The 12,891-nt window shown below is 47.5% G+C and overlaps 1 protein-coding gene across 4 annotated transcripts in view; it reads right to left on the bottom strand.

Moving 5' to 3' along the window:
- The window catches only part of ZBTB42 (zinc finger and BTB domain containing 42), a 34,354-nt gene extending 33,072 nt beyond the window's left edge, over positions 1 to 1,282 (bottom strand). For 3 of the 4 annotated variants that reach the window (XM_090141733.1, XM_090141735.1, XM_031592898.2), the window contains exon 1: positions 651 to 955. The gene's annotated coding sequence lies outside the window, so the exon portion shown is untranslated. Of the gene's footprint in view, positions 1 to 650; positions 956 to 1,151 lie in introns of those variants that run through there. The other variant, XM_090141734.1, reaches the window with a different exon arrangement.
- Positions 1,283 to 12,891: the final 11,609 nt, after the last annotated feature.

Here is a 12,891-nt window from a genome sequence, read left to right as displayed (position 1 = left end):
GTGTAATGGTTTTATTAAAGGGGGGAGCGAGGGGGAGGGGGGGGGGGGGAAGAGAAGGAGGGAAAAAAAAATAGGAGGAAAAAAAAAGGAAAAAACAGCACAACAGCTCCTCATCCCCTCGCACCTGCTCCAAACAGGAAAAACTTGATTGGAAGTAAACAAAAGCACCAAAAGCAGCAGCCCCTCCACCTTTGTTTCTTTCACTTAATAAAATTAAGAGGAAAACACAGGGAGGAGGGGGGAAAAAAAAAAAAACAAAAAAAACCCACCACCACCAAACTCCACAGCTCTTCCTGGCCACCCATCTCGGGGCATCCCCCAACACAGCTCGTCCCCATCCCGTACGCAGCCCTTATTTAAACTTTCTCCCCCGTCGTTATGCACCGAACCACAACACAACCCGCGGGCGGCGCTGGGGACGGGGCGGAATCCCCGGTATGGGGGGGTTGGGGAGCGCGGGCTGGGCAGAGCAACGGCACCCCCCGAGCTCCGCATGCAGGAAATAAGAGAAAAAAAAAAAATAGGAAAAAAAATAATTTAAAAAAAAAAAAAAAAAGGAAAAAAAGTTTCCCTCGAAGTTATTAAAAGCCGAGGGGGGAAAAGCGGCGGGAGGAGGGCAGGGCCGGGTGCGGTGCCCGCCGGGCGCTTACCTTCCCGGGGCGCGGAGCCGGAGCCGTGCGGGAGGAGCGCGGAGCGGTGCGGGTGCGAGCGCGGCGCGGCGGGAGGGAGGCAGGCGGGCGGAGGGAAGGAGGAGTGCTCGGTTTGCTAATTACACCGCAAGCTGGAGAGTCAGCTGCTCTGACTTCACTGCGATGGAAATGCTACCTCCAGCTGTGCGCCTTTTAATGCCATATGTTACTCCAAATCTCGCTACCAGCCAACCACAGCTTGCTGCCTTTTAAAGTTCCAGCAACCCCATTTATAGCCCGCGATTAAATCCCACAAACTTGCCCCGAGCCCGCCCCCAAGGACCCCCCCCCCTCCCACCGCAAAGCTCGTTCCCCGCACCACCGCGGTGACCTTCGCCGGAGCGAGCGGGGGGGCACCGCGGAGCCGCTTTTCGGCCGCCCCCCGCTCCCCCCCTTTCCCGGCTCCGCTCTCCGCAACTTTGCGGGGCTCGCTCTGCCGAGGCTCGGCCGGCCCGTACTCACCGGCGGTGGGCGGCGGGGCTGTGCGGCCGCATGTGCGCGGTGCGCGGCGCTCCGCGGGCGCGGCGCGGGGCCGGCGGGGCTGCGGAGCAGGTTGTTCGCCGGCCGCTCTCGCGATACTTTCCTTCCGAGCCGCGGGTGTGAGTGAGTGCGTGTGTGCGAGTGTCTGTGTCTGTGTGTGTGTGTGTGTGTGTGTGTGTGCGCGCGCGTCCCCGGCTGGTGCACACAATAGTCCCCGCCGGCCCGGCCAGCCCCGGCGGCCGGTGCGTGCTGCCGGCTGCTCCCTCCTCCTGCTCTTTCTCCTCCTCCTCCTCCTCCTCCTCCTCCTCCTCCCTTCCTCCCCGCCCGGCCGCAGCGTTGGCCGTCCCGCTCCCAACTCCGGCGCAGCCCCGCGGAAGGAGCGCGGAGCGGAGCGCCCTGGGAGCGCTCCCCGGTGTGTCTTTCCCAACGCGCGGTGCTAGCTTCATGCATCAGGTTTATCAACTGGCGTATTTGTTACTAATTTAATCCAGCTCTTTCCTGTGATTATTTTGCCACTATTCCCTTACAGATCTCAACCACTGAATTGGGTTGGCAGTGAGTGCCAGCCTATTTGGAGCACCTTCAGTGACCGCGTGATCCCAAAGCTCTGCATAATGTAATGCCGTTATGCACAGTGCTCAAACTGGGAAACCCCAGCCCAGAATGGGGAGGTGCCCGCTCCAGTGGACAAATGAAAGGTGCTGGGGTTACATCCATCGCTGTTCGGCACAACCAAGGGCTTTAAAAAAGAACGGAGGATTTAATTCCTGCTTGGATTCTTAAGCTAGGAATCATAGATTCATAGAACATCACGAGCTGTTAGACACCCACAAGGATCATTGAGTCCAACCGCTGGCTGTGCACAGCATCACCCAAATCCAAACCCTGCGTCTGAGAGCGATGTCCCAGCGCTCCCTGAGCTCCGGCACTGGGGCTGTGCCCACTGCCGTAGGCAGCCTTTTCTGTGCCCACCGCCCTCTGGGACACAGCCTTTCCCTAACCCCCACTTGGCCCTCCCCTGTCACAGCTCCATGCCGTTCCCTCAGGCCCTGCCGCAGCCAGCACTGCCCTTCTGTTCCCTGTGAGGAGCTGCAGATGCCATCAGGCCTCCCCTCATCCCCTCTGCTCTGGGCTGAGCAAACCAAGTAATTGTCTGCAATTTAACGGTACTCTATTTTTAGTAAACTCATTACAGTTTCACAGTAAACCTGTGATCAGTACCCGGGTTGAAATGCCATGCCGTACACCCGTGCCTGTTCCTTCTTAGCTCCTGCTCCGCACGATGCTGGCTGGCTTTCCAGAAGCTCCCAAGCCCTGTGCTTGCCTTCACGCCGGGCAGCAGCAGACACACAATGCAGGTGTTGTGCTGATTTACCTGCGCCTTATAAAATACTGGTAGTACAACTTGCTAGTGTAAACAGGCCCAGAGCGATTACTCGAGGCAAGGCAACAGGAAGAACTGCCCCAGAAGCTTTATTCTATGAACTGCTCCATTCTGAAAGCTCTTGTGAAAGCACAAAGTCACAAAGCAAGCGATCTGCTTCCGGCCCCAGCCCCAGGCTGGGGACCCCATACCATTCAGAACAGGCTCTGTTTTTAGCCTTACCCCGAGGGAAAGGAGCTGTCTGGCCCTCACATCCTGTAAGAAACACTGGGACCAGGGCCCAAGCAGGGGGACATCACCATCATCCCATTGCCAGATGTGGGGATGGCTGCATGGAACAGGGACGTGATGGAGAAGGCTGAGAGCTGACATATTGGGCACCCGTTGTGCCACGTGCATTCCTGGGCTCCGCTATAAAACCCTTCTGCAGTTTTAGGGCAGAGTGGAAACTTGGCCGTAATGGCAGGGCTTACCTTTGCCAGCCCCAGTCCCTGTTCTGTATGCTGCCAAAGCCCACAGAAATTAGTAGAAAACCAACTGGATTGGGTCCATGGAGCCTGAGGACTCGCTTCCATTCCTTCCCCTTTGATCCCAGGAGAGAGCGTGTTTACCCAGTGGGGCCTCTCCGTCCCTCTTCGTTGGCCAAATGCAGAAGTGGTAGCAACAGGTTTTTCACGCAGTTTAATCGTTTTCTTTCTCACCTCATTGGGTAGCAGCCTCTTTTGTTTGTTTCTACATGATTTCCGTGCTTTTATGTTTTGTTTTGTTTTGTTTTTTTCCTTTAGCATGGCATCTCCTTTCTGGGAGTCTAGTCACATTTCAGAGGGAGGGGCAGGAAGTGTGTAACACTGCAGGCAATGGAGATGTTTCAGATCTATTGGTCATAGCAAGGTTGGTTTGCAGAAGTTCTTCCCAACTTTTCCAGATGTTGACTTATCCCATGCAGACATCTGCATGCATTAGAAGGACCAAGTGCTTCATCTTGTCCTCTGAAATAGCCCCGTGCTATTAAGAGAAGGAGCTGCCACTGGCATCCGTGGATCTTCCCCACTTTGCAATCTGTTCCAGCACTTACCTGCAGTCAGAAGCAAGGTCAGCTTTCAGGGGTTGCCCAGTTTACATCCAAGCCATAGACAAGCAGGGTGAACTTTCCACTGATCCTGTCCTAGCACATCCTGTGGGACTCAAGGAAGCATTAACATGCACTACTGCCATTCCAGACATTAATCTGAGTATATATTGCAGACATGCTCCTGAGCCATGTGCTTATGTACATCCTATTAGCTCTATGGCTGTCCTGCTGATTCATCCCTGATAACAAAACCTTTGTGCACTGGACTGTTGGTGAGCATGTATTGCAGTGCCTTACGTTTCCACTGTCAAGCCATCCTACAGAATACATAGACTCCTGTTAGCCTTAATCTGCGTATATAAATTGCATACTAACTCATATTTTCTGTTGCATCAATAAGGACAGGCTGATCTAGGAACAAGCATTAGAGGTGCAATGGGCTCTGCAGGCTCTGAGCCACCAGACACTTCCCATCGCACCTGCACTGCATCTCCAGCAGCAGCAGCTGGGAGAAAGCTTCTTCCTCCTCATTATTCATCCTTCACAGTTTCACTCTGCCTGCCGAACCCTCAACTTCTGCTTGGTCTTGTTACAATCTGCTGTGTTTTGGATTTCTAGAAAGTGTAAACGAAGGTACATTTTCAGCCTGTAAAAATCTGTTGGTGTTTTTTTCATGTACAGGGCTTGTACAGGTTGAGGAAATATGTGTGGTATTGATAAGGCACGATCTCCTCTTTGGGAGGTTTTTTCCCTTTTGTCCTTGCTAATCACCCTAGCAGCCGTATTTCAATGTTGCTCTAATTTGCTTGCTTACATTCAGAATCTAATATACATTTACTTTGGAATTATCTAATACAATTAAGCAACTTGCTTCCTTTTTGATATTTGCTTTATTTATTTATCCATCCATCAATCCCCAGGAAGCAGAACCAGGAGCCCATGTTATAAATTAACAGGTGGATGGAGGATATATAGAGGGTGACAATGAGAGGCTGTAAATAACGGCAGATTGTAAGAGACAAAATTGGTGTCTGCTTTGGGACCAGGCATAAAATTCACCAGGCCCAGGCAAAACTCTTTAAATCAGCAGCTGATACGTTCTCAGATAAGCTAAGCAGCACTGTAGGGTCCAATGTGGAGTTACAAATATCGTGATAAAGGAGAAGTTCTTAACTGGTGCTGCTCTGTTTGTAGGCAAATAGTACTCTTTGTTAACAATGCACTTTATTTTAGTAACTCCCAGAAGAAAGCAGAGCTAAATATTGCAGACGTGTTTTGCTATGTTGGAACTGGGAAATCTCACAATGGAAACACTTGCTAAGCAAAAATATAACCTAAAATAAAAGGCCCAGTACAAGTGGTGTTTGGGTGCCAGTTGAGCAGAGGTTCTTTGGAAAGTGCTTTGTCCCAGGGTAAATCAACCTCACCTCCAACTGTTACCCTGAACTTTGCGAGGCAGAGGATTGATGTACCCACCTCACTGCCTGCAAAAGGTCCCTTAAGTGGGATGAGTTGTAGGTTGTTGGGTTGGCCAACTATACTAGAATGAGCACTGTCATCCTGGTTTGATACATCTGCCATCTCAGGTGTGACAGGACTCCATCTTCTCCCAAATATGTGGCATCTAATTTTAGTCTTCTCTTGATTTTTGCTGTTCCGTGGCGGTTTTGTATCAAACCAGGCTGAGCAAATATAAACAAGTATAATAATCCCAGACACAAGTTAAAGCAAACAAACATATATACATACATCTCACTTGTCTCCATTTCACATCCGAAATCCTTCACTCATGCCCTACACAGCTCACACCATGATTACTACAACCTCTTAGCTGGCCTTAGTGATGCCCATTTCTGCCTTCTCTAAGCCACGCAGATGGCTGCAGAAATCACCTCTACTATTTCTTCATCCTTTCTTTATTCAAGTTCTGAATCACAACCAAGCTCCTTGCTCCCACCTTCAAGACCTTCTGCACATGGAGTGCTTACAGTGGCATCATCTCCTAGCCCCTTTCCCACTTACCCCGGACATTCTCTCATACCTTTGTATCATTTTTATGCTATCCAGTGGTGTCCCTTACTCAAGGATCCATGCTTCTTCACTATTTTGTCTCTAAATACATAAACTACAAGTTTTAAAATATAATAGGCTTCTTCTGCATGGGCATCTCCTCCCAGCATGTCAGCCTCTCTTTGCTCTCATTCTCCCTGATCTGGTCAGAGGAGATAGAATGAGGATTTGGGAAGAAACAGCACCAGACAAGAAGGATTTTGCGGGGGAGTGGAAGCTGTGTGCAGAAGGAAGCTGGGCTCATTGTGCTCCCAGCCTCCACTCAACTCCTTTGTGAGCCTGGGTCCAGACTGGGCTGAGAATGGAGAACTGGGGGCTGCAAATGGGGAGAGCAAGGCTGACCATTTTCCTAGTCAAAAAGAGCTGCTGTTGTCTTATAGTAGCCATCCCACTGGTCGCTCTAGTTCCTTCTAATGTATTCCAGGTGGAGGGAAAGTCCAGAGAATGTAATGTAAGAAATGCAAATAAAAATATCTTTCTAGACTTCCTTCTCTTATGTGCCGTCTGCCAAATCCTTCACTCCCTTCCTTTACTGTTTTGCCTATGGATGTTTTATGCTTTTATCTTTCTGTTCTGGTAAAAGAAGAAATACTTGCTGGGAGTTTACATAACTTGCTTTTTACTGCTCTGGAAATGAATGTGGAACTTTGGTCTTAATTAGACTCTCAGTGTAGGTCCTGTTCTAATGAATTGCTGAGATATGTGAATAGCATTAAGAAGGTGGTTGCTGAGTTCAGTGGATGTTGGCCACTCAAAGCTGGTTGCAGGTCTGGGTCTGTGGGACATGAGCAAAATTTGGATGGTGGAGATGTTAGCAGAGAATTAGAGAAGCTGTGGGTGCCCCATCCCTGGAGGTCCAATCTGGGGCCCTGGGCAGCCTGAGCTGGTGGAGGCAGCCAGCCCACAGCTGGGGGTTGGAGCTGGGTGGGCTTTAAGGTCCCTTCCAACCCAACCCATTCTGTGATTCTATGATTAGGAGTTGGACTCAATGATCCTCATGGGTCTCTTCCAACTCAAGATATTCTATGATTTTATGATGCTGTGGTCAATTGCAGAAAATGAAAAACAGACTGTACTAAAAGTAAAACTGAAATCCAAACAATCTCTGTCTGCCTCCTGACCAGGAGGTCAGATTGCTGATTTCACTCATCTCTACAGGTAAGGCAGACAAATGTGGAGAGATTTATACAGAGGAGAGGTGGCAAAGAAATCACAAGTTAAATGGTATTTGAAGTGGTGGGAAAATCTGGATAAACAGGGAAAACCTGGCAGAATAGCAGAAGGACAAAAATGGTGAAGTTCTCAAGAGAAGCTGATAAAAAGTATATTTTACATACTGGAAAAATAAGATGAGTAAAGGCTAAACCCCACAATCCCTTACTCATGCAAGGAATCCTGTTGACTGAAATACTTGTGTGGAAGTATTTCTGTGGGTAAGGATTTGCTGGACCACCTCCAGGAGCAGGCTGAGGCCGATGTGTTCGCAGGGACTTCCGTCTGCCACCTCGGCAGTCGCAGGGTGCATTTTGCCAAATAAATCAAAAGCCCCTCAGCTCAAGGTGTGGGGACGTAGGGTGGCAGGTTGGTGACACTGGGAGCAGGGCCAGCATCGCCAGCACAGCCCCTCTGCCCAGGGACACTGCTGCCAGCACAAACTTACACAAGTCGGGTTGGCGGCTGGCCTAGAACAACACGGGGCTGTTTTTTCCCTTTTGTGCCTGACTCTCTTGAGCTGGAACAATGTGAGAGTTTTTAGTTTTGTACACAGAAGGAAGAAGGAATACAACTTTTTTTTTTTTTTTTTTTTAAGTTATTTTTTTCTCTGCTGTACTCATTTCTGTGCGTGGTCTGGTACAAAGCCAGGTCAGCACATATTTTGTCCCGGCGACAAGTGTACTCGCAAAGGGCACAAGAGGCAGCTGTGGTTGAGCAGGGCACCTGTAACAGCCATGGACACAGAACAAACCCCCGGAGCGTGTCCCAAACTTTCATTTTTCTGCAACAGGCTGTTGAAAGGCTACAGCAGCCTTTCTGAGAGAGCAACCAGCGGAGCAGCAGAATGAAGCTTTCAGGTACTTGATTGATAAATGTGATAAAAAGTCCTACTCACTTTTAGTGCTAGTGACTGAGGGAGCCAAATTGCAAATCCTGCACTCATCTGGGGGTTGTGTGGATGTGGGTCTCGCTGTACACAGCAATTCTTAACCCTGCAGCTGGCGGAGTCACCCTGCTGCTGACGGCCCTGGAGCATCAGCACTGGGGTAGCCCAGTCCTTCTCCAAGGAAGCCAGGGGAGGAATTGCTCCTCAGCAGCAGCCGGCACCTGATGTTCTTCCAGCACTTTGCAGAAGAAGCTGTGGGTGCATGTGGCCCTGATGTGCTGGGAGCCCCTCCTGTGCTTAGTGCCAGGCAGGTGCTGGCTAGCCCAGGACCTAAAGGGTTAATTTCCAAGTGGCTTCTTAGAGCAGATGTTCCCATGTGTATCCCCTCCTTCCCTCTTCTGACACATTTCCTACACAAACAGCAGATTGCATTGCTGCTGTCCTTTTGATCTGCGGGAGGGGGAGGAAAATCCCACACAAATGATATTAGTTCTCTGCTCAGGCAGCCTGGTGACGGCGCCCACAGCCGTGTGCCTCCCTCCTGCCTCGTGCTACGCAGATGTCTGCTCTGGAACATCTCCTCTGGTCCTTGCACACCTTTGGGGCTGCTCTCCTTACAGCCTGTGAGGGAATAGGGCAGTACAGCTGGGCAAATTGGGGGAGAATTGTTATTACAAAGCATTGCTTGCTGTCTAAGCACAGAGAGAGTGGTCGCACACCTCCCTCTTTTCTCCAATACAAGAACAAAACAAATCAGATAAACTTAGAAGGATGGCTTAAGGAAAGCATCCCTTATGGGACTGCAGATTCCCTTGGCACAATACCTTCTGGGTGCCAAAACTGGCATAAGGGCATAAAGGTGCTAGAAAGGATATGGTCAATAAACTCATTGAAAGGCAATGCCACAAGGCATTGGTTTTGACTGGGAGAGCCACAAAGTGCTGGCAGCACAAAGAGTGTTCTGGGGAAGTATCATGGTTTGATCACCCTATTTTTGTACTCAGCTCTCCATATCACTGCTGTTCTTTGATAGAAAGAAAATACTAGGTAATGTTTGCCTTTGGTCTGACCCAAGGTGGCCTTTTTTGTATTATTATCTCTGGATAAAGATAAGGAAGAAAGCTTGATGTCGCTCAGCTCCAGGTGGGAGTGAGAGAAGCCCTCTAGATGTATGGTGGAGGTACTCATGGAATAATCCAAATTGGAAGAGAGCCACAAAGATCATCAGGTCCAAGGAGTTGAGTGAGGCAGTCACTGATATTTCTTGTATCATCCTTATAACTCCTTCCTGTGACTTAACTGGTCTGAAAAAGGTCAGCAGCTATGCATAGAAGACCAAGCATCATCATTCCTTTGGGATGGCTTCGGGATGCTGAGAGCTGCCACATGGATGCAAGCACCTGATTGTTATAAGAATAATATGTTTTGAGGCAAGGAGTGGAAAGGCTCGGACGTGACATCGTGACGAGCCATAACAGCAAGGAGGGGAGTGACTGGTTGAAATGCTCTAAATAACAAATTATTTTAAACCAGAAACAATTCCAAAGCCTCTCTGCGTATTTGCAGATGTTCTTCATATATAAGGAGAGTCATGTGTCATCAAATAACCCAAGCACTCATTTGGAGAGGAGCTGGTCCCTTGCAGCAGTCATGCAAAAATTCACATTGTGGTGACAGCAGCAAAGGGAAGAGCACACTTTTCATGTTCCTGGAGGGAGAAGTGTAGGCTGGTTTTCCTTCACAGTGTTCCAGCTGCAGCAGTTTTTCTATGAGTTTTTGTGATGGTTTTTAGACAGAATTTTCTGTCATTTTCTATTTTTCCATTATCTTTGGATTTACCAAACTTCTGAGTGCACATTGACTCCAAGGGAAAGAAGAAACCTGCCCAATTCTTTGCATTCTTCATTTACACTTTCTCATTATTTTTCAATTGTAAGCCATCATGTGAACCTTATTGCAAAGTACGGGAGTAGAAAAGCTGGAGTTTGTCATTCTTTCATTTCCCTGTAACTCTTCCCAAGCTGATGAAATGATGGCAAGTTGGAGACTGAAATCAAAAGCAGTGGGGAGAATGGGGACAAATGGATCCCTTCCAATCCTCACCTGGCATTTCCCCAGTATCTTTCACTTTATTTTGTTTAGCAGTAGCAACAATAGGAAACAGAAGTTTTTATCAAGTAACCAGATGTCCTTTGCAATGCTCTGAAAAGTGAATGTTTAGATTATTCGTGTGTTGGCCTTCATTGCTGTCTAGTCTCAGGACTATTAAAAATAGGTTTTGTTTTCTGGCAGCAGAAAAGACACCAGAGTGCTTGAAGCAAATTAAATTTCAAATTCAGAAGAAATAAGGTGAAGGAAGGGTAACAGTAATGGGAGAAAAATTGAAAAAGTTAAAAATAAAAGCTCTGGAGACAAGCGTGTTCAGACAGACGTCCTGGCAAGGGCAGTTGCAGCCCCCAGGAGCTGGTGTGAAAGACAAAGAGCTCACCCAGTTTGTGGGAAGATTCCACTGGCCATGTGGATCTGCTTGCTTGTAGGTGTTATTCTACCCAAGAGATCGTGTTCTACGATATCAGTAGAAGCTGAAAGCAATTTTTGTGTGTTTCCCAAGGCAGGCCATATGCTTCGTTCCCATCTTCTGCTTGACCCACTGTGTAGCCCAAGCTCTCCTCCCCAGCTGCTTTTACAGGTTGTCCCAGCAGCATTAGCAGAGCTCTTGGTTCCAGAAGTTGATTCAGGAGTCCGTGGGATGCATCTCAGCTTTGACTTTTGGGTTAAGCTGTGCTGCAGCACACATATGGCACAGCTGAGGAGCAGAAGGCAAGGAGGTGTTTTTCAGCTGGTAGGAAATGTTTCTTCTTAGGTCTAAATTTTATCAATTTCACTGCATTACATGTATTTAGAGATTATACATGTCCATATATTTCCTACCAATGAGTCTATAACCTTGTGGCAGCCCATAGGCTTAGTAGACTTGCATGCAGCAAGACTCAAATTCTTTCCTTCTAACATCAAACCATTCACTCATTACTGCGTGCTTTATTCAAAGACTGTAGCATGGAAAGTAAGAAATGCCCGTTGTTGCCAGTAATATAATCATGTGAGACTTAATCCTGTAAACACATGAAGTAAAGTTACTTACATATCTAAGTCTTTGCTGAATGCAGCCATTTGAATGTAAAGTCCTCAGCCTGAACATGCATCTGTATAGTATTTAATGCAAAAGGTTTGATCCAGCCTGGGGTCTTTGTGCTAAATATACAATAATTATTATAGTGAGTGTATTAATGATTTGTTTGTGCGCTGCTCTTACATCTAGTGCCAAATATTATAGAGATCGTGTATCTGGGAAGAATTTAGCCCTTAGTATTTTATATCTGTAATAATCCATGACTGAGTTGCTGGATTCCATCTCATTTGTATATGCCATATTTTTTTTCCAGAACATCTGTTTAAACCCACACTGGATAGCTGCCAGATTAGTGGAAAGGATATGGTATAAAGAAGACTTTTGTTTCCTTCAAGCAAGGAGAAAAAATAAGTTACAAGTTAGTGCATATTGCTGAGAAGAAGCAACTTTTTCTCTCCAGAAGCAGATGTCCTGTAGCGTTTGAAAATGAAATGTTTTTGTGTCTTGCAGGCAAAGGTTCTGCATTTCAACAATATTGATTGTCGGTTCTTACAGGCTGTCAGCCTGCCATGGTTAACCTACCAGTTGTTTGAGAGACAATCAAGAACAATTAAGAATCACATTTCGCAGTTTCAAATGCATCCATATTGCCACTTTATTCAAAATCCTTTTTTTTCGTGTTGGAAAGTACACTGGTGAGAGAGAGGGAGTTTTCTTTTTTCCCCTTGCCAACCATATTTTCGTTGCTGGCCAAATTAAAAGAGATATATATTGCTCATAAACTTGCTGCAGTTTCTTGATTAAAATCTTACATGCAGCACTCCTTTCAACATCAATCTATAATAATAAGGAGTGAGCACATTGCATTTCATTTCTTTCTATTGTGCCTGAGAAGTAAAGCAGCAGGGAAACATCATGGAAAGATTCAGCTGCTGAACAGCCTCACAATAAGAAAAACGCCATTCTTTCCAAGGACAAAACTTAGTGATTGAAATGAGGAAAAGAATGTGCAAATTAAAATCAAGAGGAGCCAAGTGCTGAGCACCTGAGTTTACAGTGGTGTTAGCTGCGCAGTGGTTTTGCAGCTGAAAGCAGCAAGGTAACAAAGTGCTGAGATCAACCTGTTGCACCAAGACAAGCAGCCCACATGACATGAAGCATGGCATGGTAGCACAGCTCCAAGGCCAGTGGTGGCTCTCACCACCCCTCTGCCAAACACTTTTCAAGTCTCTGCTAGCTGCTGGCCTGGTGGAGGGACGTGTCGGGGACACTGGGTTTGGGTGCACTCCTAGCACAGATCAGTGGTGGGGATTGGATCTTTTCCCAGGTAACTAGTGATAGGACAAGAGGTAACAGCTTTAAGTTGCACCAGGGAAGGTTCAGGTTGCACATTAGGAAAGATTTCTTCTCAGAAAGCACAGTGTGGTATTGGACAGCTGTCCAGGGAGGTGGTGGAGTCACTGCTCCTGGAGGTGTTCAAGAATGGGGATGGGTTGAACCAGATGATTTTAGAGGTCTTGGCAACCTTAATGATTCCAAATTTCCATGACTCTATGGTGTGTTGCAGTGTGCCAGGCTCTGTGTTGTTGCCTTGGCTGGTAACTTCAGTCCAAATGCCTAGGAATCATCATCAGCTCATGGCTCAGAAGGACCAATGTTACGTGGAGTAACACAGGCAGGTTTTGCTGTTGGGATTATGCCCCTTGCAGAACACAGCATTCTGCATTATACACATGGAAGGCTACCAAGTGTAAAACCCTAAGCAAAACCATATACATAAATCAGAGACTGTCAAATTTCTATGAGAGCAACTAGCAGAAGATGTCAGCACATGCTTGGCAATTAAGGGGCTCAGAAAGGCTCGTCGTCTGTGACATCATCCTGTCTTGCTTTCCCTTCTGTCCCACCATCATTTAAAGAACAAAGAAACACACAAAAGTGGCGCAGAAGGATTAACAAAGTGAA

Source organism: Phasianus colchicus, chromosome 5 (assembly GCF_987193195.1).
Source record: "Phasianus colchicus chromosome 5, bPhaCol1.hap1.1, whole genome shotgun sequence".
In the NCBI taxonomy this organism is placed as follows: Eukaryota; Metazoa; Chordata; class Aves; order Galliformes; family Phasianidae; genus Phasianus; species Phasianus colchicus.
Note: the sequence above shows the minus strand (reverse complement) of the source record. Positions and strands in the feature narration are given on the sequence as shown.